The sequence below is a fragment of the Fringilla coelebs genome, assembly GCF_963513975.1.
Source record: "Fringilla coelebs genome assembly, chromosome: 14".
NCBI classification, from domain to species: domain Eukaryota; kingdom Metazoa; phylum Chordata; class Aves; order Passeriformes; family Fringillidae; genus Fringilla; species Fringilla coelebs.
Window position 1 is genome coordinate 3396921 of NC_140040.1, and position 16744 is coordinate 3413664.

Sequence of the window (16744 nt, forward strand, 5' to 3'; positions counted from 1 at the left end):
AGGAAATTCTAACACTGAAATGTGATGCAGAATATGATTTCTGCAGTTTGCAAATCAATGTTAAAGAGAAAACTCCCCATTCCTGCCTAGTGAGAGCCCAAACATTTCTTCAAGGAACCAGAGCAATGATTTTTTTCCCCCTCACATTTCTCAAAACCATTCCTCATTCACCATTGGTGACATATCTATATCCTAGAGTAGGTATGCACAAGTGTATTTATTTATGCACATAAAGGTGTCCAATACAAGCAATAAGAATTAAGAAAATGAAGTTATATAGTATTAAATAGAAGAGGCAAAGAAAACTTCTTGTCAAATGTGCATGAAAGTGATCCATACATAAATGGCAGTGAGGAAATGTTCTTTATATATCACCCTCTGCATGAAAATAAAAAGTTTTTGAAATGACATAAATACAAGTATTTATCAAATTCCTCACTCGGTATAAAAATGATCTTTGCCACTGCAGGAAAAACGCTTTAAATCCTAACAAGATGTTTTTTGGGTGTGGTTTTGGGCTCTGTTTTTTGGCTCTCAAGCCCCAGGGCTGCTCTCCTGCAGGTCCAGGGGTGTCACATTCGCATTCTCTGAAAAATCCCTTCACCCAGGATTTTTCTCTTGGGAAGCTGAGAAGCCTCAGAGAAAACGAAAACAATTCTTATCTCATTTGCTTCTCCTGTGTTGTGCTCATGTGGAATGTGTTTGGAGATTGTTCACCCACAGGTGATTGTTCCATTGCATTCTGCTGGGAGTTGTTTTGGCTCTTTGGCCAGTCAGGGCCAAGAGAGTCACGAGTTTGCATTATTATTTTTTGACCCTTCTGTAAGTATCCTTTCTGTATTCTTTAGTATAGTATCCTTTAATATAATAATAAAATAATAAATCAGCCTTCTGAGTGCATGGAGTCAGATTCATCACTCCTTCCCTGGTCTGAGGACAGCACAAACACACCGGAGGGGCTGCGATGGATCCTGTGGGAAGGGAGCCCCGGGCTCAGGTTTCAGCTCTGCCAGGGGCACAAAGCCAGGCAGGAGGGATGAGAGGGAGGAAGGAGGCAAACAACACCTGCCAGGTGACTCCAAACACGACACCAGAGAGGAGATGAGCTCCGTGATGACAGACTCTGAAGCTCCTCTCCTGCCTTGTCTCTTTCCATGACTCAACTTCTGGTTTTAATGATGCTCCCTCGCTGCTTGTGAGCCAGGAGAAGACATTAATCAAAGCACTGCTGTTTGATTAAAGCATTAATAATATATTTTACAGCAGCAGGGCTGTAGGTTAGAGGGAGGCTGAACTGTCTTTGGCAGGAGAGCTGTTTTCCTTCGTTAAATGTCAGGGGAGAGAAGTTCCAAAAACTGAGTAAAACCAAGATCTGGCAATGAGTAAAACTATTCTTGTCACCATCATTCTGCTGCCTCCAAAGAAAAATGGGAAATGCACTAAATAGGAAGGGGTTTAACAGGGATTTGAGGTGACCTCACATTTCTGACCCTTTTGTTTTGGTTTTCCATAGAGAGGAGGGGTCTCTCCTGCCAGAGGAGGTGCCAGCCATGGGTGACCCAAGGAGGGGTAGCTGCTGTGGCTCAGTGCTGATTGCTTCCCAACCCCCCTGGAAACATCCCCTCAGTTATCCTGTGGGATAACTCACTGGATTAGGTCATTTTAGGAGCCCAACTTTCCTCCCCTGACAGAGTGGGGAATCTGACACGGGTTAAAATTCAATCAACTTGAATAACAGATAAGTAAAAGCAACTTTTCTGTAAAAAGAACAAAATTAACAACAGTGTGACAAGACTGAAAAAGGATGAAGCAATAAAGAATATTAAGATGGACAGCAGTGTTCTCTTCCATTCATAAATGTGATGATTCCATTTGTTTTGCAATAAAGATATTTTGCACAAGCGAATGGTTTAAAAAAGAAAATTAAATCAAAACGTGTCAACGCAATAAAAATATTTCCAAACCCCTGGCCTGATTTTCTACTCACTTCAATCTCTTTTTGCTGGTGTAGCCCCATGGAATATAGTAGCTTTGTTCCTCAGGGGATAAAATCAGATGTAGAAATGAAGTTACAAATGGAAATGATTCCAAAAAGTCCCAACTTGCTCTCCTGGGCAGTGTGTCCGAGCTGGACACTGCCAGAAATCATATTTTTGTCTCAGTAAAAAGACAAATGAATAGACAAAAATTAAAGGTCAGTTTAATGAGTATTAAACAGCACCATCTGAAATAGTCCCAAGAAATTAACCTTTAAAACCAGAAATACAAAAAAAACCCAAAACAAAACCTCATAGAAGGCTGAGTATCCTTTATATGTGCCCTCATTTTACCTCTAGCGTGGACCAGACGTTCCAGACTCTCCAAGCACTCAAGTGGATGTATTCCTTACTGATGCAGGTACTAAAGCACTCCTGTCCCTTAAAAAACTAAATTTCTAAATATCAGAAATACAGGAATAATAAAGAACACAACATGGGACTGCTGTAAGAAAATGGAACTATGGGAATAATCTCATGTATTTTGAAAGCGATTCTATCCACAAATTAATTTGGATTTTTTTCCTCTTGTCTTTATCTGAAACAGATGTTACAAGGAGTACTGATAAAATCACTGTGCTGTCAATTATGAACTGTGAGGCAGATAACAGAGGTGGTTATGGCTTCTGCATAAAAATGATCAAACGGTGATTAAAAAATGCTAATCACAAACCAACTGGAACATTTTACGGCTTTCTTATGATTTCTGCATCTTTAGTGGGTCACTCATGGGACTGTGTTTCTGAAGAGTCTACATTACTACTAAAATATAACACCTAGGAAAATCAAAGGGATGGACAAAATCTATTTTTGTCTTTAAGTCAGCCTAAACAAACTAAATCATAGCTAACTATATCTGGAGAGAAGAAAATTTGCTGCTCTTGTGGCACAGCCCGCTCACCCTCAGCAGGGTGTGGTAAAGGACAATCACAAAGGGTGAGCTGCTCACCACAAAAGGGCCAGTAGGAAATCAGCATTCTGCACGCCTGGCATCAGCTGGTTGAAACTGATATTTAAAAAAACTTGAATTTAATGGAAATAAAAGGATATGGGAGTGCTTGTAGCTCCAGATTGCATCTCCAAGTAGAGGAGCTCACCCCTCATATCAAATTCACTCCAGGTTCTGTCGAATGGCACAGAAAATCAGAACAATTATTGAACAAACAGTAAGTGTTGCACCCAGCTTTTTATTAGAGCTGTAAGTGTAATGAAATGAAAACCTTTTTAAAACAAGGTATTTTGAATCTTTTATAAAGGTGTGTGGCTTCTGACTACAAATCAGCAGCCTGCTCTTGCTCTGAAGGCATCCCAGGAGAGATCCACGGCGTGAATCTGGCAGAACAAAGCTTCAGGAAAGCCAGGAATTAGCAGTGGAATTTATTATGAAAGGATGAAGTTCAAACATATAACCATTAGCCAGCTAAGTCCATTGCAAATAGCTTCTGGAAGGAATTACAATTCCAGGGACTCATTAGCTTAAGATGTGTTAATAGCAGCCAAAGGGTTTTAGTGCCCGCAGCGAGTTCAGAGCTGGAGCTGTGACTGATGCTGACAGTTCCTCTTGCAGATTTTCCTGCAGGTGATGTGAGGCTCAGCACTGCATCCCTGGAGCCTGGACCACCCCTCCCTGGTGCCCTGGAAACACGGGGATCATCCCCTCCTCCATCCAGGGCTGGCAGACCCTGCTTGCCCTGCTCATTGCCAACATTTTCTGCTCACACTCACAGGACACCAGCCAGGCTGTTGGAATTCAAAATGCAGGGAATTCTCAGAACTTTGGTGCCCTGGAAACACGGGGGTCATCCCCTCCTCCATCCAGGGCTGGCAGACCCTGCTTGCCCTGCTCATTGCCAACATTTTCTGCTCACACCCACAGGACACCATCCTGAATCTGAAATGCAGGGAATTCTCAGAACTGTAAGTCAAAGCTTAGAATTAAACACAGGATTTGGCCTAAGAGCTTCCAAACTTAAGTGCTAAGTTAAAATATAGTTTTATGGTTCAAAACAGAGACACGTTAAGGCAAAGAAAGTTTAGAGGTTTAGAATTTAAGATGTAGAAAAAATGAAAGTAATTGCAGAAGTAAACAAGAAGTTTAGAATGCAGTACTGTAAGTTTATGTGTCATAACATAATTAACTAAAAATGCTTACACTGTATCATGTCCATAAGACAAAATGTTTAAAAATTAAGTAAAAACCATAAATATCCTTGTTAGCAGTGGTTTATTAGCCAATAAATCCTTTAAAAGGATTGTAACTAGAGGTTGTGTAGCCTTCTCCACCATACAGTAAAGATGTGAGCTGAACTCACCCTTCCTGTCTATGTTAGAGATAAAAACAATAACCTGCATCATCTAAAAACTCAAAAGACGTGTCTCTAACTCATTCAAAATTCCTTCACAGGGGACTGGAACAAAAAGAATAACCCTGGGACTGAGGAAAACAGGATTGGGCCCTTCCATTATATGTATCAGGCAATTGGCCAATTAATGACAATTATGGGGATTCACTCCAGAGCCTCTCAGTGAAAGCAGAGACCAAGTTTTGCCTCAAAAATGGGAAATATTTTCCCATTAGTCTGACTTAGACTGCTGCATCTCTTTCCAGGGTGAACTTCCCAGGACAACAACCATCTGTTTGTCCTGTGTGTGCACCAAACAAGAGGCTGTTCCAGCCCACTCCTTGGATTGTTAAGCTCTGCTGCAGCATCACTGATGACCAACTGAAGGGAACACAATCTTGTCTCAGACACCAGAGAGCCAGCCTTGATCTCTGGGAAATATCAGAGTAAGAAAACATTAGGTTTTGCTGGAAATCATAATCAAAAACATCTCAGAAAGTCCCCAGCAAGGCAGATGTGCTACAGAGGTGGTTTTATCCCAGTGTCCTGAAACATTTCTTCCTCTCAGCTGGAATTGAAGTTATGAGCTAATACCACCTCCCATGACAACAAAACCACTTCTGTAACAGGACAATCATTAGGAGCACTAACAGAACATGAATGTGGAATGCACCAGTCCTTCCAAAACCCTGCAGCCAGCACAAAATAAGTTGGGATCCAAAGATTTTCTTAAAATTAAGATCTCATCCTAAACCCAGGAAAACATTATAGCACCTCTTATTTTTCCACTCAGCTTTAGTTCTTTCCTTCTCCTGTCACCAGTAATGAAGAGCTCACAGTCCAAGCTATGCCCTCCTTGCCCTTGGGTCCCTCAGCTCCTCTCTGAACTCTGCCTGAACCTTTTGATCAATTCTGTTGACAAGGCAGAAATAGATGATTCAGCTGCTTCTTGTGCTTCCCCAGGGCTGGAGGAGAGCAGCAGCCCCAGGAGCAGCAGCAGCTCTGCCCCTGAGTCCAAGCAGAGGGTGCTGAGTGAAGCAGCAAAGTGCATTTTCCTCAGTCACTGTTCAGGGTGGGCTGAGGGTCCCAGTGCCACCCTCTGCTAATCTGGTGTGCAGATCACACCACCCCGAGCACTCTCCCTGGGTTTGCCTGCTGAGGAATTGCAGGTGAGAGAAGAAACACTTGCATTGATTTCACAAGGTTTTGCAGTGAAAGAGGAGAATGAAGCAAGAACACCCTGTGCTGTCACCTAACAAAGAAAAAATGCACTTTATTGCTTGGCTCCATCTCACTGGGATGACTCCTGGGGGGGAAACGGGCTGGGGAAAGTTCCTCTGAGCAGGACAATTGCTGCAGAAAGTGCAAAACTATTCCAGCAAACCCCAGCAGCAACCAGAGTGAGGAGGGTTATGGAGACTCATCCAGGCCATGGTGAGAAACCAGGGCTGGATTGAAGGACTCCACCAAGAATGGGATCAGGGAAAGCTCACTGGTACTTCTGCTGCCTCTATTACTTTAGGAGCTTAGGGCAATTTGGGTGATTTCATTCTAATCAAAATCTTTTCCTATTTCTAATCCCTGTAGCAGATTAAATATTTCCAGAAGGAAAATCGACACCCACACACAAAGCCTGGGCTGGGCTGCTGAGTGCAGTTATTTATTGGAGGTCATTAGGGTTGGAAGACAGGCCCTTTTGGCCAGCTAAATACCCAGAAGGGAAGGACAAGCAACAGGAGAGATCTTTATCGCCCTCTAAGTAGTTTCTTGTTCTCTGCTGCGGAAAGAAATAGTCTGGAATGAATAAAATTCAAATTAGTCCCTGTTCAGTGGGATGGAGCTGTGCCAAGTGCTGCCATTTACTGAAGTCCTTCCACATCACTGCTAAAAAGGAAAGTTCCAAACAGTGACATCTTGGAGACAGAATTTGTTCTGGGCACAGACTGCTAACAAAATGTATGCACTAATGTAAAACTCCCAGGGACCTGGAGCTTCTGCAGCCCGTGTCTAAATGCTGCTGAGGGTAAAAACAAATAACACGATAATTTCTGCTTGCTTCAAGAAAAAGGGTTCTTGGACACATTTATTGTGGTTTTCCATGCAAAATGGTTAAAATGATCTGTGAAAATTCTGCTTTGAATGCACGAGGAAATACTGCAGACCCTTTTCTCCCTCTCTTGGTGCCACACATTTCCATGTCAGCACCGCCTGGATATTTCCCAGGCAAGCAGGAAGAGCCCAAGTGGTAATGAAGTTATTTCCCTGCAACACCAGGAGTGTTTGGAGCCATGGTCATATCTCAGCACCTCCTGCACCTTTCATGTCTTCTTGTTTATCAAAAGAGCAATGAAAAGGAGCCTGGGAATGAGGTGTAGATGAAGATGAATTATTGAGAGGAGCTAGGAAGAAAGCGCTGCAGAAACAGGAGGATCTGTCATTTAAGCTCCAGGTAAGAGAGCTTAAATGAGAGAAGTGAGTGTGAAAATGCTCTGAGTGCTGTTTTGCTGCTTTAATAGGGAGCAGGGGGTGTTGCTTTTACAGTTTGCAGCAGTGTGTCTTGTCCTCACTCAAGCCAAGGGGAAAACCATCCTCTCAAACGCCATCCTCTCCTGCTTACACTCATCCAAACCAGCACTGGATGAGGACAAAACTCTTGGGGAGAAGAGCAACTTCACTGGGAAAACTCCTTTTCCTTCAGGAGCCTAGGTGGCATTTTATTTAAGACATTTTCTGTTGTCTAGTTCCGGCATTCAGGTGAAATTTTAGGTCTTCCCTGAAACATTGAGAGAAGGATTTCCTTTCACCTCCTGCTAGCAGCCACTTGACAGTTGTGGACGGGTGGTGTCACTCATAATCTGCTAAGTTCTTCTACCTTTTCTTCATAAGACAAAACTTTCATGTCTTTAAATTATTTTGTCAGCCCCATTAACTTCAAATTCTGCAAATCTCTTTCCAACAATGAAATCCAAGGCCACAGGAGGTGAGAATTTAGCAGCACTCCCATTTAATCCATGATCCATTGCATCTTCTTTGTAAAAATCTCCACCAGCACCTTTTGATTTGTTTGGTGGATAAACTGAACAAATGGAGTCACTTTATGTTTTGCTGTTTGCTAGCCTAACATGCTGTAAAATCAACCAGCATTTCTGCTTTCCTGACTCTTGCTTTTCATTGCATTCATCCCTCTTCCTACTTCATGCCTGGTTTGCTTTAGATTAATCCCCCACAGTGGACACACAGTAATTTCCTCAGGTTCAGCCTGAGTTTACAAGCGCCTTCCATCTTCTCTAATCTCTCTAGCTCTGTCTCTGTGTCTATCCTGCCAGGCATTTCCTTTGATTTCATCGTTAATTAATGCATCTTTGTAGTGTTTACAGCAAAAGCTGGTTATAAACATGACTCACAGATCCATCCCTTGCCCAGTCCCACCTTTGCTGACTCAGTGTGATGGCAATTTTTAGATTATGGTGAATGAAACATTTGCTGATTATTTTTCCTCCCTGCCCTTTTAGCAGTCACAGCTGATAAGCCCTCATGACTTTGCAGGATAAGAGGAGGTGGGGAATCCAGATGGAGAGAGCAGAATGATCACTTTACAGGAGGTAATGCCAGCTTTGGGCAGGGAAGCTCACAAGGAGCGCTTAGACCTTCCTAAAGTTCCTGATGCTCGTGCCAAGCCAGCTCCAGAGTGCCTTCAGTCAGTGCAAAAGCTCCTCTGCACAAGGGGGGGATGAAGCAGCCAGAGATCAGGGAAAAGTGAGATTACTGAAAGCAGGAGAGGATCCTGAGCCACCCTTTGGGGCTGGCAGGGCTGCAGGGTTTGGCTGCTGGCAGCCCGGGGTGCTGGGAGGGGTTCCCATTCCCAGATGGGGAATGGGAATTCCAAACAAACAGGGGAAGGATTTGGAGCGAGGAACAGGCAAACCAAGGGCTCCCAATTCACTTTTGAAATGCAAAGCTGCAAAGCACCAGGGCTGTCAGATGGGCTGGAGGTCTGATGAGGGGGATGAGGGAAGGGCTTGGTTCACAGAATCACAGAATCACAAAATCACAGAATGATGAGGTTGGAAGAGACCTCTATGATCATCCAGTCCAACCTATGCCCTAACACCTCAGCTGGACTATAGCACCAGGTGCCATGGCCAGGCTTTTTTTAAACACATCCAGAGATGGAGATTCTACCACCTCCCTGGGAAGAGCATTCAGTGCTTTATTATTCTTTCAGTGGAAAATTTCTTCCTAATGTCCAACCTTCCCTGACATACATTGAGACTGTGTCCTCTGGTTCTGTCATTTCTGCCCGGTGGAAGAGACCGACCCCAGGTGTCTGCAGCCTCCCTTCAGGAAGGTGTAGAGGGCAATGAGGGCACCTCTGAGCCTCCTCTTCTCCAGGCTAAACAGCCCCAGCTCCTTCAAACCTTCCTCACAGGGCTTGTGTTCCCAGCCCCTCACCCCCTCCTTGCCCTCCTCTGGATGTGCTCGAGCATCTCAACGTCCTTCCTAAACAGGTTCCTCCCCTGTTGATGGGATTTTAGAAGATGTTTGGTGTCAGCCTCATAAATTCATCCCCAAAGCAGACCCAGGGACTCACACAAGGGGGAAAAGCTTCTCTGCAAGGGGAAAGGGCAGCACCCTTCAGGGGCAGAGCCTGGGCACCTCTCCCAGCTCTGCAGGGACTGCTCTGCAAGCACAGCTTCTCCTTCTAAGAGTTCTTACATGATCAGATAATATCTTTATATTTCAGCCTCAACAAGGCTAACATTTCATGGATTAAAATACAGATCCCAAGGAGAACCAGCCAAGTTATTAAGAAGAGCTCAAGGGTATTTTTAAGAACAGTGTGGCACTAAATACACAACAATGAGTTTTATGCATACTGCTTTTAACACAAGGTCTCAAGGCTTGGGAAGAAACATAATTGGAATGATTTTTTTTTTTTTTACATTTAATGCATCATAAATGGAGAGCTGGATTTGTATGGTAATTTAAAAAGTATGGTATTAAGAAAAACAAGAGGAAGAAATCAATCTCATCAGTAAAAACTAAAAAAAAAAAATATTCTCAGACCTTCCTTCACTAGTTTTAAATTATTTGAGAAATAAATTATAACAGGAGTGGGGAAAAAAAAATCAACAGCATTCAGTATTCAAACTCACCTCCCCTGCTTAGCAATTCATGTTTTAATCTGGCAGTTTGTCACAGTAGCTAATGGAATTTTAACACTATTTCTCTTTCTGTGTGAAAGCTGAAAGCATTTCTGTGTTTTATTCTTGAGCTGGATAACTTCAAATAATCAGTCCTTCTAGTAACTTACCCACCTGTTAAAAAGCTGTCTTCTCCAGCAGAACTGGCTGAAGATCAACTTTTTAATACCTCCTGTCCTTCTCCCTGAATGGGAGTCTGCTGTCATGTTTCAGTATTACAAGCACAGTTCTTACAAGACCACAATAATTATATTTATTTGATTTATGGCTGGGAAAGTGAGGCACAGAGATACTGAGTGGTATGGCTGGGATGACAAAGAGAGGTTTTTACAATGGCATCTGGATTGTGACTGCAATATTACCTTTTCCCTTTTAATTCTACACCAGCCAATGGAGATACTTCAGGGTGCACTGTAAGTCAGGTGTGTGTCTGTGTGTGCAGGCAGAGCTCAAAAAATAACAGTACTGGTAGGCAGATATATCCATAGCAGAATGCTTGCAACATCTGGTTAAAATCTTCTTCAGATTTTCTTCCTAGAAAATTAACACCTTTTTCTGTCCATTTGCCTCTACAAATCCTAAAATGGTGCAATTTTCTCTAAGTCATGGTGGCACAGGGACAGTCCCTCTGTCACCTGGCCCTGTGCAGACACCCTTCAGACAGCTTCTCTTTGAATCAAACCTTTTTCTGTCTTAATCATGTCTGCTGTTCCTGGCTGTAGAAATGCATGAAAATGGCAAAAGCCCCAATCTTGGCACTCACAGCAGTCAAGTATCAGGCTTTAGAGGGCCACCAGAAAGAGAAGTTATTATCTCTGTGGTTATATCCTGTACCCTATATTGGATATTTGTGGTATTTCAGTGATCCTGAGCTGCGCCACTGAAATGAGTCCCTTGATATCAGTCGTGAAAATGGTGTGATTCAGAAATGCTCTGGAACTGAAATGAAAAGCACTTGGTAAGAAAAGCATTTATGTAGTTTTTCTCACAGTTTGTGTTGTAAAGATGTTTTCAGCTCTGAGAGAAACATCAAAATGCACAGTCCAAGTGTGCCTGCAGAGTCGGAGAGAAAATAGAGGGAAAACCTCATTTATCAGCAACAGGCTCCTGCTGATTATCACCAGGCCTCTCCTTCAAACCACTTGGTTGCTAAGCTCTCAGCAAGGTCAAAAATGCTGACCAGATTATGTTTCCTGATGTGCATGTGCTCAGACAGATGTGCCCTTTGGTTTGGACCTCCAGGTGCTCAGAGATGGCAGAAAACCTTCCTCAAACAGAACTCACAGAATGACTGGGTGGGAAGAAACCCTCGAGATCATCGAGTCCAGCCCAGCCCCAACAGCTCAGCTGAACCCTGGCACCCAGAGCCACACCCAGGGATGGGGACTCCACCACCTCCCCAGGCAGAACATTCCAGAACTTTATCACTCTTTCTGTGATAATTTTTTTCCTGCTATCCACCCTGTATTTCCCTTGGTGCAGCTTGAGGCTGTGTGCTCTGGTTCCATCAATGCTGCCTGGAGAAGGAGCCCAGCCCCAGCTGAGCACAGGCACCTTTCAGGAGCTGCAGAGGGATGAGGACAGCCCTGAGTCTCCTTTTCTCCAGGCTGAACACCCAGCTTGTGTGTGGAGCTCAGGGTGACTGCTCACCAGAGCTGGGATCAGGAGATTTCAGATTTTCTGGGTCCTGTTCTCCAGTCAGGGCAGAGCTGGCACTGCCTCTGTCTAAATCCTGATCCCACAGCACCTGGGCATTCCCTCCTGATCCATCTCCCACTGTGTGAGAGGAAACAGCACTCAGCCCCAAGCCTGGCATTCAGCTCTCCCTCTGCCCCTGCCACACAACATTTTAATTCCTTAAACCCTTTTAAACCTAAGTGATTCATCCCTTATGCAAAATTCATTGGGGTCCATGTGGGAATGATTATCCCTTTAGGATTCCTTTCCTCAGCCACTGTTTCTTAACAGGAATAATTTTCTAGATAGCCCAGAGGAAAAAAGCACAGAGAACTTCAGGAAACTTCAGCAAAGCTGGCACAGGTTCAGTTTTCATGCATGGGGAGGAGAGAAACCACACTGAAATGTGTGTGTTACGTGTCATGAACATTATTTTACATTTACATAGCAAAGAAATGCCCCAAATGGTTCGTTGGCTTCAATGGTAATTCAGATGTGACCCCTTCCAGCTTTCATCAGAGCTGACAGGGAAAAAAGAAACTCTTACAAAGGCAAGGAAGGGAATAAGGAATAAAACACTGCCAGTGATATGTGACCCAGTCTTCCGAGACAATTTGTGGCACAACAGGACCGTGGATCATGGCTGGGGTTTCCAAGGACAGGGATGAACCAGCAATATTTTATAAAATGTTTAACAAACCCTGGGTACCCACAGCCTGATTTACCACATGTTCCTGGCCCATTGCAGCATTATTCTGCTGGAATCAATAATGCTGCAACTTGGGAAGACTTGAATAATGAAGAGGTGGATCGAGTGCTTTACTGTCAATTTAATTATTCATACAAACGAGGCATTTGGCAAGAGAGGGGATTTCTATTGCTTCATAAAGGCAAATTATGGGGGAATAAACAGGAGCACGAAGCAAACATTGCTGGACTGAATAAAATGTTGGCATCCATCCTTAAAGTTTACCTTGCAATGTGTAATGTCATAATTAACTGGAGAAAAGGAGGCCAAGCTATTCTTTATGGCCAGTGAAAAGAGGCTGAATTTCCATGTAACAAGGCTATCTAAATCCAATTAATTCCAGAAGTCCTGACCACCAGTGAACACAATGGAAGCATTTAAATGAATTTTTGGGTGGTTAAATGCTCTTTTCAATCACATGTCATTTGTTGTTTTGTTGGGGTTTTTTTTCAAATAACCAAAAAATTGTTTTGTTTATCATCAACATTCACATGGCACAAACATAAAGAACCTGAGAAGGGCCAGGCCTCTGCATTGGCTGAGGCCTAAAGGGGAATGAGAGCTCACAGACAACAGGCTGTGCACTCAATCAGTAAAAGAAACAGCATCAAATGATTTTGTAATGAAATTGCACCCACTGAAGTTGCAGCACTGAAGATGCTGATTTCTAAGCCAATGAATGAGAGGCTTTGAAAATTAATTTCTTTTCCTCATTTTTTCCCTCCTCTTCTCCAGTGCATTCATATTTCCTTAAATAATTATTTTGATTTACACTTTTGTTTTCCCCCTGACTTTAAAAGCCTGAAATGCATCTTGTGTTAGAGATGCCAGGCAAAGCAATTATCTTGGTATTATATTTAAGCATCACAAAAAGCCTGTTTGGGGAGGGAGGAGGATTGACAACAGTGCTTTTATTAAATTACAAGCTGCTCCCTGCAGAATGGTTGGGAGGCTGGAAGCACCGAGCATTTCTGAGTGGGATTGCTCATTATATACAGACATCAGTGGTCTGGAGTATCTGTACATGCACATATGGATATAACCAGATAATTCAGATCTTTTTGGCTCTTCTGACAGAGAAATATTGTCAGGTAAATATGGCATGATCAACCCAGAGGTGCAACACCAACCTCAGAGAGCCCAGGCTGCCCTCAGGTGTCTCAGCACAAACACAGGGTCACACCAGCAACCCCCTGTGCATCATCCACCAAGAATCTTGGGCAAAAAAAGAACAGGAAAAGCAGCCAGGTTGTGCTAAAACATCTCCCTGGTGCCCAGGAATAGGTGAGTTGTTGACTTTCTGTGCCAGACATTGAATCTGCCTGGGGAAGCTTCATTGCATAAATTTCTCCGTTCTTTTCTAAATACTTTACACTTTTGGCCACTGCAGCAGCGTGTGCCCATAAATTTTACAGTTTTGTGCTCTGTGGAAAAGAGAAAACTGTCTCTGTTTTCTGTCTGTATCTGCTCTTCATACAGGATGCTGGCATAGCTGCAGAGAGAGAGCAAAACAGGAGAGAAGAAATCACAGGTGAGCGAGTGACAGTGAACATCACCAGCTCTCCGTCTCCTACAGCACCAGCTCTCATCAATCCCTGAATAAAGGTCCTGTGAGGGCTTTAATTACTGGAATCTGCAGGGGAAACGTGCTGCCTTCAAAGGACAGCTCTGCCAGGTTCTCATGCCCCAGGGACAGGATGTGAGCTGTGCCATCGCAGCCACGAGGGTTCCAAGCTGCTGGGCAAGCACCTCCTGCTCCTTCCTCAGCAGCAGCACCTTGTCCTTGCTCTGCAGCAGGGGGGAGAGCAAGGGCTGCCAGTTCTTGGCTTCTTTTTTCTACCTCTGCCTGGATTGAAGTTCTCCAGATGATATTTCATGTTCAGACTCAGGTGTTTATTATTTCTTATCTATATCCAAGTCCTGAGTTCTACTAACAAGCTACAAAATGGCTAATTATCTTTCTACACAAGGTCTTTTAAGGCTAAACTGTCCAATTAAGAAATGACACCTAAATTATTTTCACTTTTAACCCAATAACCAATCACTCAAAGTCTCAATGAAGACTGTCCTGTCCAATTACAAAATACCACCCAAACCCATGGAGGAGAAGGTGAAGAACAACCAGCCACCACCCTAAGACCCTAAAACCCCAAAACCTCCATCTTGCCCCATAAGTATTACTATTCTAAAACCCCAAACTCCAAGTTTTCCACCCTGTGATATTACACACTTCTAATCAAGCTGCACACCCATAATCCCAGCGCTACCAATCCATTTTGGAAGCCTTCTCCACGGCCTCAGGTCAAATATAGAATTTTCCTGTGGGTCTGTGCCCTTCAGCACAGGAAGTTTCAAATTCTCAGCATCCAGGATTCCAACAAAGGACTAAACCAAATCACAGGAGAAGGGCAAAGCTACCCAAGGAGGGAAACAAGGAGGAGAGAGGAATGTCATCCATGCCAACAAATCAGTGAAGCATATGGAAACTGCATTTAAGGCATAAAGGGTGTGTAAGGAGCTGAAATAACCAGATGGCTAAAGAGCAAGGAGGGAGCAATTCCAGAAATTGTGAGGGAAACAGGGAACAGAGAAAGAAATTAAGGATTATCAAATTCATACTGAAAAGGGCATGGAGAATTTAAAAGGAAAACTACAGCAGTAGTGATGAAAAAATTTTTAAAAGTAAAAAAACACATCAGCAGATGTGAGAACCGAGCCAGGAATTTGCCTTTCTCACCTGCAGAGAGATATCAGTGCTGAGGAGGATCTCCCACAGATGTGGCAGAAGGGTCCAGGGGGAAAAAACCAGAGCCTGGCCAGGACAGGACAGCTCTGGGGTGAGGTGCATGTTTAAGTCTTTCAGAGCTGAGTTCCTCTGACACCAAATCAGGTATTTTTCTTTTGTGTGCATTCATCTCCCATTAATCAATTTCAAATAGAAATATTTCTATCCATTCTCTGTCCCTGACTGATATTTGTATGATTCTAGCCAGCAACAAGGTCCTGATCTAGCTACAGAAACAGATACAGCTCCCAATAAAACAACTATTAGAGTACCCAGTCCTAGAAAAGAAAACTTAAAATTAAAGTACATGTATTTCTTGATAAATAAATGTAGCATTTAAATCACTCAATTGCACACAGCATTTGCTCATTGCTTTAGATTTATTCACCTTCTTGTCAGCTGGCTTCAGAAAAATAACCTTTAACAACACCATGCAAGGGCTTCACAAGGTAGGAAGGAAACGCTAATTGGTTTTATCCTTTGGTGAAACAATCCATCCAAAGTTAATTAGAATAGGTTTACTTTTTCTTCACAGAAATAATCCATAGGAAAGACTGATGGGCAGAGCGAGCTGAGTCCTGCACAAAGGTGTAGGATTTAAGTGATTCTGAGCTGTGCTCCCAGAACTCTGCAGCCTTCAGGCATCTATCTGGTCTTTCTCTGTGGATGGCATAATTAGGGTTTGAGTGAAAACCCCAGTGGTGAGGCCTGATAAGAAGTTAATCTTGTGGGCACCTCGTGGGCCTGGAGAGATGTGCCCCAAAAGCCCAATTAGCAAAGGCTGCCTGTCCTAGCCTGTGCCACAGCCTTGCTCAGAGCTGATAAAAGCTGAGGAGCAGCAGCTCAGGGCTTCAGCAGCCCCTCACAGGGGTGAGGAGCCCCTGCCCTTTGTCCCCATCTCACGTCTCCTGGTGACCTTCACACTCCCAGAGTGGCCTTTAAACCCCACAGGTTCCCACATCTCTCTGGAGACAGGATTCACCCCAGAGCCTTCAGCCACGAGCCAAGGCTTTTTGGGGAGCCCCACAGGGGGTACCTGTCCACAGAACACAACCCCAGGTCTCCTGGACCCTCTGAGGCCAAACAGAATTTGTGTGAAATCCGTGCCTAACTGCAAAATCCAAAAGCATTACAGCAAGCCCAGCCCCCTACAGCCATGCATGAGCAAAGTGAGATAATGATTAGGTATCAAAGTGAGGTTAGATAAGGTCTGATTAATGATAAGGTTTGATTTCCCAGCATCTGTAAAGAGTAAAAGAAAAAGTTCTTGGCTGTTGGAAAAGCACTGCAGATCTGGAAAAGGGACCTCTGCTCTGCAAGCCAGAAGTCCTTTCTTTTATGGAAGGAAAACATTTCCCTAACAGCCAAAGGAATGCTGAGGCACAGCATCCACGGACCCTACAAATTCCCCTCTCCATCTAGGGATATTAAAGAGCAAATCTCGGTTTTGAGAGGGATGCAGGTCATGGCAAGTGCTGCTGAGAAACTGGAGTGGTTTCTCCAGACCGAGCAACTGTAGCATGACTGTGATGGAAGGAGTTAATAGACACTGAAATTGTTTTATTAAGTAGATTTGCCAGAATTTACTGATTATCAAACCTCATTAGCCGGGGACTTGTACTCCATGTTCTTCCCCAGTTGCTGCCTGCTGCCTGCTGGATACACGGAGGGATGCTGGAGAGATTATTTCTAAGCCCTTCCCCCTTCCCTCTCCCCTCCTCTTCCAGGACCACATCGACAGTCCCGGGGGAAGGAGAGGAGGGACAGGGAGAGGGCAGGGAAGAGAGGAGGGACAGGGAGAGGGCAGGATCCACCAGCTCTCCCTCAGCATCTTCCACCAGCAAAGCCCAGGAGAGCAGCTGCCGCTCAGGACACCTTCGGGAGGATCCCTTAGCACAACATATGTTACATCCACACACGCGGCTGCTTTCCCCTTCCAGGAAAGAGGAGAA